Genomic DNA, 8197 nt, shown 5'->3' on the forward strand with positions numbered 1-8197 from the left:
AAAAGAAAAGAGATTTTAAAACTATTTTTGGACGCGTTTATAAGTTTAGAGTCTGGTTCGTGAGAACCTCTTTTGGTTAAGAAATCCAGGTTATAATACTTTTCAACTTAGTCAAGATACTATATTTCTTAAAAATAGGTTTACTACTCTAACGCAATGCGCGCCTTTTTATAAGTGAAAATAAGAGGGTTTGATTAGGGAGTACAACTCGGTTCTGAATACGCGAAAGCGACAGTTCCTGTTAAATTATTTCTTTTCAAAGTAGGAAACACTGCCCATAAGTAGCTCTATTAGCAAGTACTTGGATTATCCATTGATTACGTGAATTACATTCGACCCTGTCTTTATTAATTAAATTTATTTCAATACTTTACTTTTCATTGCACACCCCAAAAAAAAAACACCTATTTTGATTGCCTTTGATAAACACCATAATGACAGATAACGATAGATTGACACTTGGTCTCTGTGGATTCGATAATCTTTTATATTACTCTGACGCGTTCGTATACTTGCGAAACACCGCATCAAGTTTTTCGCGCCGTTGTCGGGGACCAATTTCGTCAAATTTCATTTTCCTGTTGTTATATCGTTTAGACTTAGGCTATTTCCCGCCGGTCAATGCGAAGAACTCGCAGCACCGGAAGTTTAAGCTTAGTATACCCCCTGGCGGAACCTGAATGTTACGCTCGCGCATGTTTATTCATTCATAGAATTAAGAGAGCTATGGCCGAAGACCAAAACCAAAGACCTCTTAAGGATTTCGCTCAACCATCTAATGAAGATCCTAGTTCTAGTATAGTAAACCCAACCATCCCAGCTAATAATTTTGAACTTAAACCATCCCTGTTGCAACTAGTGCAACAGAGACAATTCGCAGGTCTCGCTACTGAGAACCCAAACCAACATTTAAAAATATTTCTTCAATTAGCAGACACTTTTAAAACCAATGGAGCTTCTCCTGAGGCAATACGTTTAAGATTATTTCCTTTTTCCCTCAGAGATAAAGCCCTATCTTGGTTAGATTTCCTTCCACCCAATTCCATTACGACTTGGGATAACCTTAGAAGAGTTTTTCTTGCTAGATATTTTCCCCCGAGTAAGACCGCCGTTCTTCGAAACCATATAACTAGATTTACCCAAAACCAAGGAGAATCGTTGTTCGAAGCTTGGGAGAGATATAAAGAGTTGTTACGAGCATGCCCAGATCATGGTTTAGAAAATTGGTTAATCATTCAAACCTTCTATAATGGACTTCATTACAACACAAAGATGACCATCGACGCCGCCGTAGGCGGTGCTCTGATAAACAAACCTTATCCTGAAGCTAGTGCCCTCATCGAAGATATGGCTCAAAACCATCAATCATGGGGAGTCGAACGAGCGACAGTTGAGAAGAAGGAAGCCCAAGGAGGAGTGCATGAACTAAGTTCTATAGACATGATGCAAGCTAAAATGGACGCATTAGCCATTAAAGTCAAGCATATGTGCATAAAACCGAATACTGTAGCCGCAATTTCGTCGGATTGTGAGATATGTGGAACCAAAGGACACCAATATGTAGAATGCAGTCTATTAAACGAAACCCACTCTGAGCAAGTGAACTACACCCAAGGGAACCCATATTCGAATTCCTATAACCCTGGATGGAGGAATCACCCGAACTTCTCCTATAAAAACAATAACCTAATCCAAAATAATGCAACCCCGAGACCTAGTTATCAAGCCCCTAGATCAAATCAACCTATACCACCAAAACCGAGCCTTGAGAAAATTATGGAAAATTTTGTCACCGCTCAAACCCAACAAAACAAGGAGTTCATGAACCAAACATTCATGTTAACGAATTGATTACTCAGTTAGGAACCAAGGTTGACCAAATAGTTACTCATATCAAGATGCTTGAAACCTAGATCTCTCAGGTAGCTTTAAACCAAGCCCCTTAGACTACACCTGGAGGACAATTCCCTGGACAACCTCAACAAAATCCGAGAGGACAAGCCAATGCCATTACCCTACAAAGTGGGAACGCTTATGATGAGCCACCAAACCCTAGATTGAGTGAACCCGAAACTTCTAAGGAATGTACCAAACCCACGGACGAAGTAAAGGAACTAGAGGAATCTGAAAACCAGGAAGGTCGAGAAAAAGGAGAAGAACCTAAAGACAAAACTTACGTACCACCCCTGTCATATAAACCACCTATACCATATCCCCAAAGACTCAAACAAACCCAGATCAATAAACAGTATAAAAAATTTATTAAAGTTATAGAAAAACGTCATGTAGAAATCCCTTTCACAGAAGCCATCACCCAAATACCTTCTTATGCAAAGTTTCTCAAAGACATCCTTACCAACAAACGTAGACTTGACGATCCGAAGCCTTTGGAATGTAATGCTATTTCCGAGGACAAATTAGCAAAGAAAGATAAAGATCCTGGAAATTTCTCCATTCCTTGCCTTTTGGGTAATCATGTCGTCGGAAAAGCTTTTCTAGACTTAGGAGCTAGTGTGAGCCTAATGCCTTTAGCAGTTTGTGAGAGGTTGAACTTAGGAGAATTACAACCCACTAAGATGTCACTTCAGTTAGCCGATAGATCTATTAAGTATCCGATAGGCATTTTAGAAGATGTTCCTGTTAGGATAGGTCAGTTATTTATCCCTACTGATTTTGTTGTCATGGACATCAAAGAGGACAATGATATACCAATCCTTCTAGGTAGACCATTCTTATCGACTGCAGGAGCCATAATAGATGTCAAAGAAAGTAAAGTTGACATTTGAGGTAGGTGACGAGAAAATAGAATTTATACTTTCGAAATTTCTTATGGCACCTGTGATGGGAGACTCGTGTTATGCCTTAGATATCATTGATGAATGTGTTAGAGAATTAGAACAAAAAGAAATTATAAAAACAATTAAGTTACCATCAACTCTCATAAGGGAAGATGATGACTTTAAGAAACCCTACATCAATGATAACCTTTACGAATGTTTATCCCTTACCCCAGATCCTATGCCATGCCCTGAGAAACCAACCTTAGAACTTAAGGAACTGCCTAAGAACCTGAGATACGAGTTCCTCGATGAAAAGATGAACCGTCCAGTTATAGTTAGTGCTACCTTGAGCCAAGAGGAAACGAACCAACTTTTAGACGTTTTACGAAGATATCCCTCAGCCTTAGGATATAATATCTCTGACCTGAAAGGTATAAGCCCATTCGTATGCATGCATCAGATTTCGCTCGAAGAAGATTCAAAACCCTCTAGGGAACATCAGAGAAGAATAAACCCTATAATGAGTGATGTTGTTAAAAAGGAAGTTCTTAAGTTACTTGAGGCGGGTATAATCTATCAGATCTCGGATTGTAAGTGGGTGAGCCATGTGCATGTAGTTCCTAAAAAGGGAGGCATCACAGTCGTGTAAAACGATAAAGGCGAACATGTAGCAAAACGTTTAGAAGGAGGATGGCGGATGTGTATATATTATAGAAAATTAAATAAAGCAACTAGGAAGGATCATTTCCCTTTACCATTTATAGACCAGATGTTGGAGCATCTAGCCAGACACTCTTACTTCTGCTATCTAGATGGATACTCTGGATTCTTCCAAATACCTATCCACCCCGAAGATCAAGAAAAAACTACCTTTACATGCCCTTATGGAACTTTTGCCTACAGACGAATGTCGTTCGGCCTCTGTAATGCGCCAGCTACTTTCCAACGCTGCATGATGTCAATCTTTGCAGATTACCTAGATGGTATCATGGAAGTGTTTATGGATGATTACTCGGTTTGCGGATTTGATTTCCACAATTGTCTTGCTAACCTTGAGAAAATCCTGGAGAGATGCGTGGAGGTGAACCTCGTGCTAAATTGGGAAAAGTGTCATTTCATGGTGACCGAAGGAATAGTTTTAGGACATATAGTTTCCGAAAAAGGTATAGAGGTAGATAAAGCTAAAATAGAAGTTATAGAAAACCTAAAACCCCTAAAAACCATCAGAGAAGTCCAAAGCTTTCTTGGACACGCTGGATTCTACCGGCGTTTTATTAAGGACTTCTCCAAAATAACTAAACCTTTAACTGGACTTTTAATGAAAGATGCTGAATTCATTTTCGATGAAAAATGTAATGACGCATTTAATCTTTTAAAGCAAGCATTACTATCTGCACCTATTATGAAACCACCTGATTGGTGAGAACCTTTTGAGATAATGTGCGATGCTAGTGATTATGCAGTTGGAGCCGTTCTAGGACAAAGGAAAGATAAAAAATTACATGCAATTTATTATGCCAGTAGAACCCTAGATGCTGCCCAACTTAACTACGCAACAACTGAAAAAGAATTACTCGCTGTAGTTTTCGCTATAGACAAATTTAGATCTTATCTAGTAGGAGCAAAAATTATAGTTTACACCGATCATGCTACCATTCGTTACCTATTAAGTAAAAAAGATGCGAAGCCCAGATTACTCTGATGGATTCTATTACTACAAGAGTTTGATTTAGACATAAGAGATAAAAAAGGCACTAAAAATGTAGTAGCCGATAACCTTTCTAGGCTAGAACATCTAAAACCTGATCTAGTACCCATAAATGATGACTTCGCCTATGATAGACTGATCGCTAGAGTAGAAACCATTGAAGATAATAACCTAGATCCTTATGAGCACCCTCAAAATTCCTTAGCAATAAGTAACGTACCCTGGTATGCAGATTTCGTTAATTACCTAGCTGCTGATATAGTACCCCCTGATCTTGATTACCACCGCAAGAAGAAATTCTTCCACGATGTGAGAAACTTCTATTGGGACGAACCTCTCCTTTTAAAAAGGGGTAAAGATGGCATTTTTCACCGTTGCGTTCTAGAAGAAGAGGTAAATAATATTATCGAGCATTGTCATTCTGCACCTTATGGTGGACATGCGAGCACCTCTAAGACATACGCCAAGATTCTTCAGACTGGCCTATTCTGGCCTACCATGTGGGGTGATGTCTATGCTTGCATTGTCAAGTGTGATAGATGCCAACGCACTAGAAACATTTCAAGACGTGATGAAATGCCTCTAAGAAACATTCAGGAAGTAGAACTCTTTGACGTATGGGGTATAGATTTTATGGGACCTTTCCCACCATCCTTAGGAAACATGTATATCTTAGTAGCTGTAGACTATGTGTCTAAGTGGATTGAAGCTATAACTGCACCCACAAACGACACTAGGGTAGTAATCAAATTATTTAAAAATTATATATTCCCTAGATTTGGGACACCACGTTTAGTCATAAGCGATGGAGGATCACACTTTATATCGAGAATATTTGACAAACTTTTAAGAAAATATGGAGTTAGGCATAGAGTAGCAACACCATACCACCCACAGACTAGTGGCCAAGTAGAAGTATCTAATAGGGAGATAAAACAAATCCTAGAGAAAACTGTTTCTATTTCTAGGAGAGACTGATCTCAAAAGCTTCACGAAGCACTATGGGTCTATAGAACCGCTTTCAAAACCCCTATAGGAACTACTCCTTATCAACTAGTTTATGGAAAATCTTGTCACTTACCTTTTGAATTAGAGCATAAGGCCTATTGGGCCATTAAAACTTTGATTTTAGACTACCTAGCCGCTGGAGAAAAGCGTACCCTAGACATTCATAAATTAGAAGAACTTAGGCAATCGGCCTACAAGAATGCAAAAATATATAAAGAGAGGACAAAAGCCTATCACGACAAAAGAATAGTAAAGAAAAATTTCAATATAGGCGATCCTGTTCTCCTTTTTAACTCAAGGTTACGACTCTTCCCTGGAAAGCTACGTTCAAGATGGACTGGTCCTTTCGAAGTATCCAAGATTCTGAGATCCGGAGCCGTAGAAATCAAGAACGAAACCTATAGTCCATTCATTGTAAATGGACAAAGACTGAATCTCTACGAAGGAGGAGACATTCCAGCATACTACTCGAGCCACACCCTGATTGATCCACCGATTCCTACTACTACAGGTGTATAAATTCTAATCGTTAAGCTATTGACGTTAAACAAGCACTGCGTGGGAGGCAACCCATGGTTTTTCTTTCATTTTACTTTTTCGCATTTATTTATTTTTATTTTATTTTATCATATTTTGCATTGAGACTAAGATTTGAATGGTTTGTATTTTCAGGATCACTTTCTTAACTTTTACAGGATGCAGGATTTCGATGACATGCACGTGGCCTATAGAGATAATGCTCAGAGGGAGCGCTACATCGCTCTGTATCAGCGCCTTATGGCACCCACACGTTATCCCAATCAGCACTATATGGAGGCACTGGGTATCGAGCCGAGTATCCGATTCCTTAGCCACCAGCTTCACTGGAATGAGTTTGCTGATGACTTGAGTAACACATATAGGAACCTGACTTTGGAGTTCCTGAGTTCATTCGATTACGACCCATATTCTGGACCAGATGGGTATGCTACTTTCAGGATTTTCGGGGTTGAGTACTCCTTCAGCCAGAAAGAGTTCGGCGACTTATTGGGCTTCCAGAGTACTCCTGATGCTATCCCGGAGACACCTATGGGATATTTCCTAGGTAAGGAGGTTGAGAAGTTTTGGAGTGATGTATCGGGTGGCGGAAGCCAGGATCCATCTATGCAGCTGTCTCATGTCATACATAACCCCACCTTCAGATACTTTCAAATGATATTAGCATATTCCTTCCTGGGAAGGCCGGATGCAGAGACACTACTGAGTGAAGAGGAGATCTTCCTGTTATTTTGTGCATCCCAGTCTCGCCCAGTCGCATGTGGGAACTTCCTGTTATACAGTCTCAGCGGTATCTCCAGATCTACCGAAAGAGTCATCCATGTTGGCGGAATCATCACGTAGATTGTTGTCGCTTTAGGTCTGTCTCGCAAGCTAACACATCTCCGGATCCACTGTAGGTACACTACCATGGACATCGATTTCTGTTTGACCAGAGGATTGATGAGGAGCCTCTTTCCACCCATGTCAGTTCCGATTGCTAGTCGACAGTGAGGATATTCACTATTTCACACTGCCAGATCCTATGATGACCAGTGTGCATGATCCAGCGAATTGGAGTTATGCTCTAAAGGGCCAGGGAGAGACCGTTGAGGAATCGAGATCACCACCCATTGCTGAATACACGCCTACACCACCATCTCCCAGAATCACTGTTTTCTCTAATAATCTTTCATTGCAGACACCCGACATCCGCACTCAAATTGCTGAGTGTCGTAGAGGGATCGCAGCGCTTAGACAGGAGGTGGCAGACCTCACTTTACAGATGGGAGTGTCTGATCTCACCCATGCTACTGAAGCCGACTGTCTATATCAGGAGATCGCAGAGCTCAAACAAGAAGTAGCCATGCTCCGTGGTTCCTCTCAGGAAGATGACATCCCCACTATGTGATCTCACCATTTAATCTTATTTTATCTCCTTTTTATATTTCTCGTATTTACATAACTCATCTTATATTATCGCATTTGGAATATTATATAAAATCTATACATTAGTATTTCTATTTTTATCTATATATGTTCTATGTTTATTTTATTTGCATTTTAATTTTTCAGTTATTTATTTATTTATATGTAATTTTTGTTTTTGTTTTTGTTTCATTTTTATTTTTTGTTGTTTTTACCTTTATAAAATTATGCAAGTCAAAGATAATAGGAAAATCACAAGACAAATGCTATTCGGACCCCTCAAAGCCAAAAGACAAGAGAAGCCCAAGCCAAAGGACCAAAATCCGGCCCAACCAGATTTTGCCTTGTGGCGCCCGCCATAGACCCTGTGGCGCCCGCCACAGCGTCTGTAAAAGGTCAGGGCAGAACCCCTTTCTTCACCATTTTTGCAACTTACAACCTTCCAAACCCATTTTTTCACCTTGGAAAAACATCCTTGAACCCACAAAAAGCTCTTACTTTTTTAACCACCACACCATACAAATCATTATTCCAATTTCCATTTTCGATTTCACCCGTCGGATTTTGTAAAAATCCAACCTTTTCACAAACCGCTTCATCTTCTTCATCACTTTTCAAGAGCTTTTCAAATGTAGTTTAACGGATTCATTCTTCGAGGAGGGAAACCGGGGGATAGACAAAGAAAAATTATCGAACGGTTGCAAAATCGGGAAATCCTCCCGACAAGGTATGTTGACCAAAACTGTCTCTACACTTT

At 39.8% G+C, this 8197-nt stretch overlaps 1 non-coding gene across 1 annotated transcript; it reads right to left on the minus strand.

The window, feature by feature from the left end:
* Positions 1-1110: 1110 nt before the first annotated feature.
* On the minus strand, positions 1111-1217 carry LOC127089409 (small nucleolar RNA R71). Its single transcript, XR_007791009.1, has one exon. It is a non-coding gene; the product is annotated as a small nucleolar RNA R71 (small nucleolar RNA).
* Positions 1218-8197: the final 6980 nt, after the last annotated feature.

This window comes from Lathyrus oleraceus, chromosome 5 (genome assembly GCF_024323335.1).
Source record: "Lathyrus oleraceus cultivar Zhongwan6 chromosome 5, CAAS_Psat_ZW6_1.0, whole genome shotgun sequence".
Lineage (NCBI taxonomy): Eukaryota > Viridiplantae > Streptophyta > Magnoliopsida > Fabales > Fabaceae > Lathyrus > Lathyrus oleraceus.